Here is a 13,434-nt window from a genome sequence, read left to right as displayed (position 1 = left end):
AGTGGGTATTCACCCACAAAAGCTCATGCTCCAGAACATCTGTTAGTCTATAAGGTGCCACAAGACTCTTTGCCGCTTTTACAGATCCAGACTAACACAGCCACCCCTCTAATAGCATTCAAGCTGTGGGTGTACCATGCATTTATATAGAGGCAATATGATATTTTCTGTCTTATTATCTATCCCTTTCTTAATGATTCCCAACGTTTCCAGCCAGGCATGGAGGGCTGAGAGTGCCAGGCAGGGAGCGTGTGTCGGTTGGTTAGCCCCCGTGTGAGAGAGATGTATGGGAGTGTGTGTGTGTCACCTCTCCATGTGTGTGTGGGGGGTGTCACCCCACCCTGTGTGAACCCTAAAGCCTTAAAGATAAGAAGGTAAATAAAAAGAATCCAACTCTGCAGTATTTTTTTTAACAGGGGCTCAGTCAACTTGATGTTAATTTGAACGTTTGTACTGCATCGTTCTGATTGATCACCATTGAACTCACTTCAATATGAGTAATTTTACCAGGTGTCCTGTATTCAGCATAAGGAAATATGGTCACCCTAGTTTCAGAGAACGATCCACAGTGACTCCAAGATCTCTCTTTTGAGTGGTAACAGCCAATTTAGACCCCATCATTGTATATGTAGAATTGGGATTCTGTTTTCCAATGTGCATCACTTTTGCACTGATCAACACTGAATTTCATCTGCCATTTTCTTGCCCAGTCACCCTGTTTTGTGAGATCCTTTTGTAGCTCTTCGCAGTCTGCCTGGGACTTAACTAGCTTGAGTAGTTTCGTATCATCTGCAAATTATTTTGCTATGTCACCCTCTGTGCTGCCATTAACTTCCACTGCAACAGCAAAATGCACCTACGGGAGAGGAGTCAAAATAAGTGGGCGTGCCTCTGGGGGAGTGGGAGTGGCCATCTCTGTGAAGGAACGCATGCATTTCCCTCGTGGCCAAGGGTGGAAAGTGCTCAGAAACTCAGGCCCCGGATTTGCATGTTTGAAGAATGATGAATTATTGAAGAGCTCCCCCGGCCGCTTTACTCTCCTTTGCCTACAAACCAAGCCCCTCTGGGATGCATTTGATTAGCGAACGTTTTCATTGTTGTTGCTTTCCCAGCATCCTTTGTAGCAGAATGCCACGCCGGGAGCTCCACCACACAAAGAACCCCACACCAGGCTGGGAGAAGAGAAAAGGCCAAACTGAGTTGTCCTAAATGTTACAAAGCAAAGTTGCCCCACTCCTACAAACACCATGTTACACTAACGCCCTTACAAACCTCGAGAACTTCTCTGAGAAGAAACTCCTTTCCTGGATAGCCCACAACCCCAAGTCAATAGAAAACAGCTCTCAAATCTGTCTATAAAATGCCCAGCGATCCCCCAGGATTTTCTCCACTTTCCTGAAAGGAAGAAGAGGGACAGGTGAGGTTTTTACCTGGCTAGACTGAATTCACCAGCAAAGGGTGAGCTTTCAGGCTCGGAGGAGCATGTACATTCGAGGTTACACGTCTGACAGAAGAGAATAGCATGAGCCCAAAGGAATTTGAGGGATGAAGAGAAGAACCATCCTCAGGCAAGGTTCGCGTCCCAAGGACCAGCGAGGTCTGATGCACCTCATCGCTCACTCCTCTAGTGCCTAGGCCATGCAGGGAGACAAGCGTCTGCTACCGAGCCAGCCCTTGAGCTCACACAGTCGACAGTCCTGCCTGTAGCACTGAAGATCCCAGGTTCCCACCCTTCTGCTGACCCAAGTGAGAAGCCCTGGTAAGGGCAAAGGATGGACAGTCAGAAGCACCCCAGGTATAATGACTGCTCTGACACCAACTCGCTGGGTGACCTTGGGCACGTCTCCAATTCAGCCTGTTTCTCCATCTGTAAATCGGGGGAATATACTGACCGGCCGGCCTTCCAAGGGCCCGAGCCAGGACCACATGACAGCAAAGGGCCTGGAGAGGGAAAACCCCTCTGTGCTACGACGCGCCCTGAGGAGAAGTGACACTTTGGTCTCCTCGCACTGGCTAATCACCCTCCTTCTGGTCGCAAGCCACGTGCTTTACATGCAGGGGAAGGGAATGCTTCTTTCTGCCGACGTCCCATCCTGACAGCTGGGCTCAGCAGCATCGCTGGGGCTGACCTGGGGGTAGGCCTGTGGGGCGGGGCGGGGGGGGCAGGGACTCTTCTCTCTGGAATCCTCTTGCCTTGATCTGATAGGCCCCAGGTGCAGCCTGTCAGTGCGGCCGGGCATTGTGACTGCCGGCGCTTTCTGCACTCCCGTTGGCTGACAGCAGTGTGTTCCGGTCAATGGGGTTTGAATGATGAGACCCATGCTGCGAGAAGCACATCCCAGGCACTGAGCAAATCAATCAGATCAATAAAGACGGATGTTAGTGAGAAGGGGGTGGAGGCTGGCCCATAGCTGGAAGCACAAACACCCCACCCCCACTCTTGTGTGTGCAGATGGAAGGCGAGCACGTCCCACGTGCACAAAAGGACAGGAGCGGTTCCAGGGGCATCCATTCCATCATGCCTTCAAAGAATCCTGTTCCCTCGTGCTTTGGGGCCCAGAGCCACGTGTGGAATTGGCCAGCTGGATGGTGCATGTGTGTCACCAGTGGACATAGGGAACTTGGACTTTCAGAAAGTCTTTGACAAGGTCCCTCACCAAAGGCTCTTATGCAAAGTAAACTGTCACAGGCTAAGAGGGAAGGTCCTGTCATGGGTTGGTAACTGGGATAAAAGACAGGAAGCAAAGGGTAGGAATAAATGGTCAGTTTTCAGAATGGAGAGAGGTAAATGGTGGTGTCCCCCAAGGATTTCTACCGGGATCTGTGCTGTTAAGCATAGTCATCAATGATCTGGAAAAGGGGTAAAAGTGAGGTGGCAAAATTTGCAGATGATACAAAATTACTCAAGACAGTTAAGTCCTAGGTAGACTGCGAAGAGCTATAAAAGGATCTCACAAAACTGGGTGACTGGGCAACAAAATGGCAGATGAAATTCACTGTTGATAAATGCAAAGTAATGCACATTGGAAAACATAATCCCAACTATACACATAAAATGATGGGGTCTGAATTAGCTGTTCCCACTCCAGAAAAAGATCTTGGAGTCACTGTGGATAGTTCTCTGAAAACATCCACTCAATAGGCAGCGGCAGTCCAAAAAGCAAACAGAATGCTGGGAATCATTAGGAAAGGGATAAATAATGAAACAGAAAATATCATGTTGCCTCTATATAAACCCATGGTGCCCCCACAGTTTGAATACTGTGTGCAGATGTGGTCGCCCCATCTCAGAAAAGATAGATTGGACTTGGAAAAGGTTCAGAAAAGGGCAGAAAAAGTGATTAGGGGGATGGAACGGCTGCCGTATGAGGAGGGATTAATAAGACTGGGACTTTTCAGCTTGGAAAAGAGACAATTTAGGGAGGATAGGATAGAGGTCTATTGAAATGACTGGTGTGGAGAAAGTAACTAAGGAAGTGTTATTTACTTCTCATAACACAAGAACCAGGGGTCACCCAATGAAATGAATAGGCAGCAGGTTTAAAACAAACAAAAGGATGTATTTCTTCACACAACACGCAGTCAACCTGTGGAACTCCTTGCCAGAGGATGCTGTGAAGGCAAAGACTATAACAGGGTTCAAAAAAGAACTAGATAAGTTCCTGGATGACAGGTTCATCAATGGCTATTAGCCAGGATGGTGTCTGTAGCCTCTGTTTGCCAGAAGCTGGGAATGGGCAACACAGGATATTACGTGTTCTGTTCATTCCCTTTGGGGCACCTGGCACTGGCTATTGTCAGAAGACAGGATACTAGGTTAGATGGACCTTGCAGCTGGCCTTTTTTACATTCCCTAGGGAAGTCACAACTGGTCACGTGTGTGTCTGTTGCTCTGTCATGGCCTGCAGACCAAGGGGATAAAAGCTCTAATACTGCAGCATCAGCGGAGAGTCTCCTGGAGAACCTCCTGGGTCCCAGCCCTGAGCTCTCATGAGTGGGGGTTAGCTGGCATCCACGCATGACTCTGAAATTCTCACGAGCCACCCTCCCCAGCCTCTGGTGAACCCAACCGCAGCTGGGAGCTGCTTCCTTAGCCCCGGCTCGCTGCCTGCCTGGCTCCTAGCCGGGAAGGGGGCACTTTCTGGAGAGCTGCCCCACCCCCAGCCCCTGGGCTCATTCGCACACACACACAGAACTATCCCACCCCCACCCACGCCCCACGAGGGATTAGAAAATGCCATAGGCACTTGGACAGTTGGGATTTTACTCGGCAGCGGCTGCCAGCACTGTGGCAGGGAAACGGTTCATCCGAGAGCCTGGGAGGCCCAAGTCCTCAGCAGTTACAGAGCACGCGCCTTGCCGGGCCCCACCTAGCACACCGGCAAGCAGATCCCTGCCCAACAGCACGGCATGGAACGGAACCCACCCAAGCATCCCGCCCACTGTACCGCGCTGCCTCTGGGGAGGTCACAGTGCAGAGAGAGCGGATGGACTGAAACCTATAAGCCCTGCTCTTGTGCTGCTCATATGGCTCTGGTAACGTCGCTTCCCAGAGACACTGCTGCCGCTGTTCCATGTGTAGCATCCAATGGGGTTGAGCTGGTGAACCTGGAGCCTGGATCCTGCTATCGCTGCATTTGGCATAAACCCAGAAGCTCCCTGGACTCCTCCAGTTTCACCCGTGACGGAGCTCAGCGGTCGGCCCCATAACGGTGCCATGTCCTGCCCTCTGGGTGTCACGCTTGCCCCGAGGTGTTTGAGACTCAGATCTCTTCCAAAGGAGAGCGGCTCGAGTGCCTAGACCTGGGGACACCCGCCCAGGTCCGAGCCGCGCTCCATGCAAGGGAATGAGGGAGAGCAAGGGGCGGCCTTATTCCGCAGAGCACGTCCCCCTCCCACCCACCAGCCACAGAGTAACGGGCCTGCTGCCCTGCAGGGAGAAGCACTGCAGACCTACAGGCCAAGGTCCCGCCATCACCCGGCACATGTGGTGCCCCAGAGCCTCCCCCTCCATCCCTGGAGCATGGCCCCCTGGGACCCAGTCAGCGTCACTCTCCGGAGAACAGAGTTGTGCTGACTGGCCCCCGCTGAGGCTCTGTTATTACAGGACTGGGCTCTGTTGTGCTGGGCACGGCACAGACGTGGAAGAAAAAGCTGGTTGCCGCCCGCAAAGTGCTGACAATCAAAGACCGACCAAGTGGGGAGAAGATGGGCCGGAAGGAGGGGCCGTAGTCTCGGCTCACCGGCTGCCTAGCCCACTATCCCATGTTCTGTAGGCCTGTTGGCAGAGGCAAGGTCTAAGGAGAGGTGTGATGGGAGCAAGTGAGGGGGCTCCTCCCACATCTAGGTCTAGCCCCGCCCACGGCTGCTCTGTCCCGCCCCCAGCTGTGCCCAAGGAGTGTCACTTGCTGTCAACTTTTACTCAGCCTGGAGAGATCAGCTCATGGACCATGTGCCTGGTAGGTGCACCCAGGGGGCAGCATGTGTCCCTCAGGGGCCCAGCCTCAGCGCAGTGTCCTCTAATGTCGGTGACGCTGCCCTGCTTCCCCGAATGCTGCTGTGGGTGTCGCCATTGCCAGCACTGTTATCTCACCAGGTACGGTTATACAGGTGAGGTTACATTCACCGAGGGAAGGCAGAGAACGACGTGTCTAGGGATTTTAGGCCCCTGGGGAACCAATCAGTTGAGGAGTGGCGAAGGAGACTGGGGAGCACTGGACAAGTGCAGGCGGTTGGCTAGTACTGCCGTGATGAGGGAGGCTGCAGGTCTGAAATAAGGGGTGCCAGCAGAGTTGGGGGGACGTCCAGGGCTGGAATAGCAGAGATGCGGCCAGTTATGGGCAGAGGTACTGGGACAGCTCAAGACTGGACTAGCACGGGGAAGCTGTGGGCATCAGTAAGGAAGGGCATTGGCTGAGCTCTGCAGGGCTGGGGAGGTAGCAGGATGTGTGTCGGGGCATAAATAGACCTGGGGAGCCCATGGTTGGGATAGCAGGAGGCAGGATTCAGGGCACCAGCTGAGCTGGGAGCTGGTGTGGGGAATCCAGGACTGGGATAGCATGGGGCTGCAGGTTGGGACTGAGAGGCACCAGCAGAGCTGTGGGGGAACCCACACTGGGATAGCCAGGGGCTGCGGGTCAGGAGTGAGGAGCATCGGCAGAACCGGGGGTGGCGGGGAGCCCAGGGCTGGGATAGCAGGGGGGCTGTAGATTAGGAGTGAGGGGCACTGGCAAACCTTGCGGGGAGGCCAGGGCTGGGATAGCCGTGGGCTGGAGGCCAGGACTGAGGGGTGCCGGCAGAGCTGGGGGAACCCCAGGGCTGGGCTAGCAGGGGAGCTGCAGGCTGGGACTGAGGGGCACCGGCAGAGCTGGGGGGATCCCAGGGCTGAGGTAGCCGGGGGGCTGTTGGTTGGGATTGAGGGGCACCGGCAGATCTGGGCGGAGCCCAGGGCTGGGATTGCTGGAGGGGCTGCAGGCCGGGACTGTGGGGCACTGGCAGAGCTGGGGGGAGCCCAGGGCTGGGATTGCTGGGGGGCTGCAGGCCGGGACTGAGGGGCATTAGTTCTGTCGGGGTAGGGGGTCACCCACTCCCACCTGGCCTGGCCCAAGCTACTGAACTTCATAAACAATCCCATGAGCCTTTGCAGGGGGCAGGAGCCCAGCCCCGTGGGGCTCCCCCAGGAGGCGCCGCAGGCCCCTTGGCTGCAACGGGGCTGGTTTGAAGCCACCGCCGCTCTCCCAGGAATGAGCCCAGTAAAGCAGGTTAACACGTTTCTCAGCTCCCGCTCGCGCGGCTCCTCCTGGGCCTGGTGATGGCCCCAGCCTCCACAGCCCATTAGCTATTTATCAGCAGGACTCATCACCCGCGAGGCTGCACTTAGCCGGGCATGAGGGGGGCGGCTGCAATGAGCTCGGCGCCGTCCTGTCCCTCCCCCCACACACCATCTGGCCAAGGGGCCGAGCCGACTCTCCTGTCCGACCCCGACCTCTGACTCACCTGGGCTCCCCCACCCCGCTAGTTACCTGTCACCCCTCACGGAGCCGCTGGTTCCTCCCAGAGCTCCCCAGGGCCCCTCGGGAAGTGCCAGGGCTCCAGCGAACCATGCAACGCCCCATGGGCTTGTGATGGGCTCAGTCCCTGAACTCAGCCCCGGCGGAAGCAGGGCAAGCGGCACGTGGGAGAAAGGGAGCTGGCCTCTTGCCCTCGCCTGGAACTGGGAGCCAGCTAGAAGGACACAGCCGGGGAGCGAAGCCTAGCTAGTCCTGGAGCCCCCCTGGAGACGAAGGGACGTTCAGGGTTAATACTAGGGCAGCACAGGAGGGAAACAATGGAAGGGGAGAAAGAGAGTGAAGAACAAGGGCGGGGGAGTCCCCCAATTAGCCTCCCCCAACCTGGGCTCCCTGCGTCCAGCTCTGGGCGCGAGCCACAAACACGGACAAGGCGACTTGTTCCCAGCTTGATTCCCGCAGCTGGCAAGGGAACTGGGCTGCTCTACACGGACGTGCCCCTGTGCACAGCCCACCGGGCCTGCCAGCAACCAGCCCCGGCGTGGAGAGGCAGGGGGCGGCGTGGGGTGCAGAAACCATTCCCATCACGAGCTCTCACTTTACACGCCTGGCCTCCCCTGGGGTGTGTCCGGCATGGGGCAGGGGACGCCCCTTTGAAGAGTGCCCTATCCTGTCCGTATGGTGCACGCGCGATCATGCTGGCGGGGGCAGGGTCTCGCTGTTCCCAAAGTACCAGAATGTCTGGTGTTCTGGGGGCGTGGGAGTGGCCCCCCCAGCCACGGGGCAGGGCTGCGAGCACGGCACCCAGCAGCTAGGGATGCGCCAGGCTCTGCCCAGGGCATTATGCTAAAACCCAACCGCTTGAGTGCAGCCCCCAGGAGCATGGAGGGGCCGGTCGGGCTGAGACCCTCACCCGAGAGCCCCAAGCTGGGATCAAACCTGAGCGTTCCCAGCTGCGCCCCACAAGGCGGGAGAGACGAGGGCAGAGAAATGTGGCCATTCCCATGCAGAGGAAAATAGCGCCCGGGAGACTGGAAGCCGGGCCGGGCCGGGCCCACAGGAGGGACCCCAGGCACAGATACTAATAAACCTGAACCTCAGCGAACGCCCCTCTGAGCTAGCAGGGAAATCTCCACCAGTGGCACCAATCACCCTGAGCTAGACACACGTCCCTCCGGCCAGCAACACCCGCTACTGGCAGCCAGCAGGCGGGCACCCGGACAAGGTCAGGTCATGGCAGTCTCACCCCTCCAACCCCAGTTGGTTCACTGTCACATCCCTGAGTCCCTGGAGCCACTGCCACATCCCTGAGCCCCTTGTGCCGCCACATCCCTGAGTCTCCAGAGCCGCCACCACATCCCAGAGCCCCTCATGCCACCATGTCCCTGAGTCCTCGGAGCCACTGCCACATCCCTGAGCCCATGGAGCCACCGCCACATCCCTGAGCCCACGGAGCCACCGCCACATCCCTGAGCCCCTTGTGCCACCACATCCCTGAGTCTCCAGAGCCGCCACCACATCCCAGAGCCCCTCACGCCACCATGTCCCTGAGTCCTCGGAGCCACTGCCACATCCCTGAGTCCCCAGAGCTGCCACCACGTCCAGGAGCCTCTCACGCCGCTACATCCCTGAGCCCCCGGAGCCACCACCACATCCCGGAATCCCTCATGTCGCTACATCCCTGAGCCCCCGGAGCTCCCGCCACGTCCCGGAGCCCCTCACACCCCCACGTCCCTTAGTCCTCGGAGCCACTGCCATCTCCTGGAGCCCCTGGCGCCACCACCACATCCCTCCCTAGCTCCCGGCAACACTGCCATGGCCCTGCTGAACTCCTAGAGATGGTGCCACGCTCCTGACCCCCCAGAAATGCCACCACCCCCAAGAGCGAGATGCCCAGTGCCACCTCCCCACCACCCTTCCCCCCCAGTGGCTGGGCACCACCCAAGCGGGCCTCTGGGAAGCCGCAGGCTCCTTTGCCCCACAGAAGCAGAGCTCAGGCACTGCCTGGGTGAGAGGCCCCACCCCCACCCCCCGATGGCCCCAGTACCTGGGTACTGCAGTGGGATGTCGATCTTGGGTCCGATGACGTAGTGCCCCTCCTCCAGGCTGTGGGCCGTCACCGTGGTCCACTGGCGGCAGGAATGAATGAGGAGCACGTCCTGGTCACTCACCCCCTCCACGTACTCTCCTGCAGAGGGGACAAGGAGAGCCCTGAGCACCGGGGACAGGCCTGATCCCCTTCCCCCTGCACCTCCTACACAGCCAGCCCTGAGCACCCTGGCCCAGCCTGATCCTCTCCCGCAACACCACCCACCTGCCCCAGCACCCTGCATCTCCTACGCAGCCAGCCCTGAGCACCGGGGACAGGCCTGACCCCTCCCCCCACCCGCCCCAGCACCCTGCGCCTCCTACGCAGCCAGCCCTGAGCACCCTGGGCCAGACTGCCCCCTCCCCCAACACCACCCACCTGCCCCAGCACCCTGCGCCTCCTACACAGCCAGCCCTGAGCACCCCGGGCCAGCCTGCCCCCTCCCCCAACACCACCCACCTGCCCCAGCATCCTGTGCCTCCTACACAGCCAGCCCTGAGCACCCCGGGCCAGGCGTGGGGTGCGAGAAGGGACCCTTTCACTAGCGGGGACTATGGGTTAGCGGCTCTTCATGTGGTACGACGCCTTGGCCCATCCTGGGTGAGTCCGGCATGGGGAGGGGCGCTCCTCCGGGATGTTGAGAGTGCCCTATCGTGTCCGTGATGGTGGGGCATGCGCCGATCCGATGCTGGGCGGGCTGCAGGGAGTCTCGCTGTTCCAAGTACCGAATGTCTGGTGTTCTGGTGGGCGTGGGAGTGGCTCGCTAGCGCGTGAGGCGTCAGCTGGGACGTTCGGCAGTGGCTTTGACGCTCTGGGGGCACTCTCAGGGCGACTGTAGGCGAGCTATGGAGTACCGTAGCGGACTCCACAGGGGACTATGGCTGCGCCACGTGAGGGGCATGTCTATGTGGATTGATCACCACCTGCGGTGTTGGGATTGTGGCAGGGACTCCCCCAGGATGTGCGGTGGCGCAGGGGGCTCAGGGACCTGTGGCGGCCGGGCGTATAGACCCTTGAGCCTGCCGTGGAGGCTCAAGACTGGGGATCAATAGTTGGCGGTGAGTGCGCACTTGGTTCCGGAGTTGCAGCGCCGCACATAGATGGGCGGGAGAGAGGGCTTACCGAGGGACTCAGGGGCATTGGTGGAGGAATTTGAGGGAGGACTGACTTTTGTGGGGACCTTTGGTTTCCCATGCAGAGGAAAATAGCGCCCGGGGTGCGGGCTTTTTGAGAGACTGTCAGGGAGAGCTGGTTGGCCGCGGGACGAGACGCGCGGCCTTACAGGGGGAGTGTTTAGCCCGCGGAGCTTTTCAGGGATCACTATAACCTGCAACGGACGTGCGAGCGCAACCGTCCACCTTTGGAGGATGTGTCAGTGACGGACGAATCATCCATCCGTGGGGGGGCCTACTGATCACTGAGCTAAGACACACGTCCTCCGGGCCAGCAGGAGGAGCAGACCGCTAGCTGGGTAGCAGCAGGCGGGCACTGGAGGACCTTAGATAGGCTCGAGGGGTCATGGCGTCATCACCACTCCAACCCGTTGTTCACTTGGGGGGGTGTTTTTTGTTTCTGTCCTGACTAAGGCCGCTCTGGTTTAGCGGCCTTGGTAGTCTGTGTGTGCCAGCCACATGGCGCAGCATCCCTGATGTTTCTGTTCGCCACAGATCTGAGTCCAGTATGGCGCGTCACAATCCAAGCCGCCTCAGTGCCACCTGTCCCTGAGTCTTCGGAGCCACTGCAAGTCCCTGAGCCCATTGGGAGGCCACGCCAAATCCTGAGCCGGAGCACGGCACATCCTGGCCCTGTTTCACCACATCCTGAGTCTCCGAGCGCCACACATCCCAGAGCCCTCACGCCCCATAATGTCCTGAGTCTCAGGAGCACCTGCAATCCCCTGAGTCCCCAGAAGCGCACACCGTCAGAGCTCTTCCACGCCAGCTACATCCCTGAGCCCGCGAGCCACCACCACGATCCCGGATCCCCTCATGTCGCATACATCCCTGAGCTCCCGGACTCCCGCCCCGTCCGGAGCCCCTCACACCCAGTCCGCTTAGTCCCGGCAGCATGCATTTCTGAGCCCCTGGCGCCCCAACATCCTCTAGTCCGGGAACCTGCCATAGCTGATGAACTCTAGGATGGTGCCAGCTCCTGACCACAGAATGCACCACCCCAAGGCGAGGCTGCCCAGTGCACTTCCACCACCTTCCCCCAGTGGCTGGGCACCCCAGCGGGCTCTGGGAAGCCGCGGTCCTTTGCCCACAGGAAGCAAGCTCATGGCATCTGCCTGGTGAGTAGGCCACACCCAACCCCCGATGGCCACCCAGTTACTGGGTACTGCAGTGGGATGTCGATCTTGGGTCCGTGGACGTAGTTGCCCTACTCCAGGCTGTGGGCCGTCCCGTGGGTCCACTGGCGGAGGATGAATGAGGAGCAGTCGTTGTTGTCACTCACCCCCTCCACTATCTCTGCGAAGGGAACAAGAGGAGCCCTGTAGCACGGGGACAGGCCTTGATCCTTCCCTGCACCTCCTACCAGCAGCCCTGAGCACCTGTCCCAGCTGTCCTCTATCCCGCACACCACACTTGCCCCAGCACGATGCATTTCCTAGCAGCCGCCTGAGCCCGGAGGACAGGACCTGACCTTCCCCACCCGCACCAGACCCTGCGCCTCCTACGCATGCCAGCCTTGAGCCCCTGGGCCAGACTGCCCTACCCAACACCACCACCTGCACGCCTGCGCCTCTACACAGCCAGCCCTGAGACCGGGCCAGCCTGCCCCTCCCCCAACACCACCACCTGCCCAGTCCTGTGCCTCTACACAGCAGCCCCCATGAGCCCCGGGCAGCCTGCCCCTTCCCCCCACCACCGACCTGCCCAGCACCTGCATCTCTACGCGCCAGCATGAGCGCCCTGGGCCGCATTGCCCCATCCCCGCACACCACCACCTGCCCCAGCACCTGCGCTCCTACACAGCCCGCCTGAGCACCCCTGGCGCCGCCCCCTCCCCTCACCTTGCCAGACTGCGCCTCTCATTCAGCATGTAGCACCGGCCAGAATGCCCCTTCCGCACACGCACCCACTGCCCCAGACCTGCATCTCCTACGACCCGCACTGGGGAAGACCCGGGCCAGACTGCCCCTCCCCAGACACACCACCTGCCAGCACCCTGCTTCTCCTACGCAAGCCAGGCCTGAGCACCGGCAGAATAGCCCCTACCCAAGCCACCACTGCCCAGCACCTGGCATTCTTACGCACCAGCACTGAGACCGGCCAGACTTGCCCTCCCCCAACCACCACCTGCCAAGCACCCTGCATCTCTACGCAGGCCAGCATGAGACGGGCAGATGCCCCCTCCCCAGCCACCACGCTGCCCAGCCCCTGCATTCCTACGACCAGCATGAGCCCCCGGGCCAGGACTGCCCTCCCCCAACACCAGCGCCACCTGCCAGCACCCGCATCTCCTACGCAGCCGACTGAGCACCGGGCGCAGAATCGCCCTCCACGCCCCCACTGCCCAGACCATGCATCTCATACGCAGCCAGCATGAGCACCGCGGGGCTACTGCCCTCCCCCAACACCCCCACTGCCCGCCCTTGCATCCCCTCGGCCAGCCTGAGACCCGGGCAGCTGTTCCATCTCCCCCCTGCCCCAGCACCCTGCGCCTCCTACACAGCCAGCACTGAGCACCCCGGGCCAGCCTGATCCTCTCCTCCAACACCACCCACCTGCCCCAGCACCCTGCGCCTCCTACGCAGCCAGCACTGAGCACCCCGAGCCAGCCTGCTCCCCTCCCCCCACCTGCCCCAGCACCCTGTGCCTCCTACGCAGCCAGCCCTGAGCACCCCGGGCCAGCCTGATCCTCTCCCCCAACACCACCCACCTGCCCCAGCACCCTGCGCCTCCTACGCAGCCAGCCCTGAGCACCCCAGGCCAGCCTGCTCCCCTCCCCCAGGACCACAGTGGCACGTGGCAGCCCAAGAGAAGGACTCAGAGCCAGGCCTTCTGGATCCAACTGAGGTCCTACTTGCTGGGTGGCCTGGGGCATGTAGCAGCCCCACTCTGAGCCTTAGTTTCCCCTTGGATTTCATTGTGTTTTTAGTTTTCTCGCCTATGAGGAAAGGTTAAAAGCTCTGGGGGTGTTTAGTCTTGAGAACAGAAGGCTGAGGGGGGACCCTAGACCAGCCGTCCAATCTGTGAGGGGCTGTTCTCACCAGGATGGAGACCGATTGTTCTCCAGGGCCCTGGAAAGTAGCGCAAGACAAAAAGAGCTTAATCTGCAGGCAGGGAGACGGGTGAGAGATGAGGGAAAACTTTTCACTCTATGGGGAGTTAAGCT

The 13,434-nt window shown here is 59.6% G+C and overlaps 1 protein-coding gene across 1 annotated transcript in view; it reads right to left on the bottom strand.

Annotated features, from left to right (window-relative positions):
- The window catches only part of GAREM2 (GRB2 associated regulator of MAPK1 subtype 2), a 31,017-nt gene extending 21,821 nt beyond the window's left edge, over window positions 1–9,196 (bottom strand). Inside the window, exon 1 of the mRNA XM_032778832.2 lies at window positions 9,055–9,196. The gene's annotated coding sequence lies outside the window, so the exon portion shown is untranslated. The remainder of the gene's footprint in view (window positions 1–9,054) is intronic.
- Window positions 9,197–13,434: the final 4,238 nt, after the last annotated feature.

This window comes from Chelonoidis abingdonii, chromosome 3, assembly GCF_003597395.2.
Source record: "Chelonoidis abingdonii isolate Lonesome George chromosome 3, CheloAbing_2.0, whole genome shotgun sequence".
NCBI lineage: Eukaryota > Metazoa > Chordata > Testudines > Testudinidae > Chelonoidis > Chelonoidis abingdonii.
This window is presented reverse-complemented; position numbering and strand designations above follow the sequence as displayed.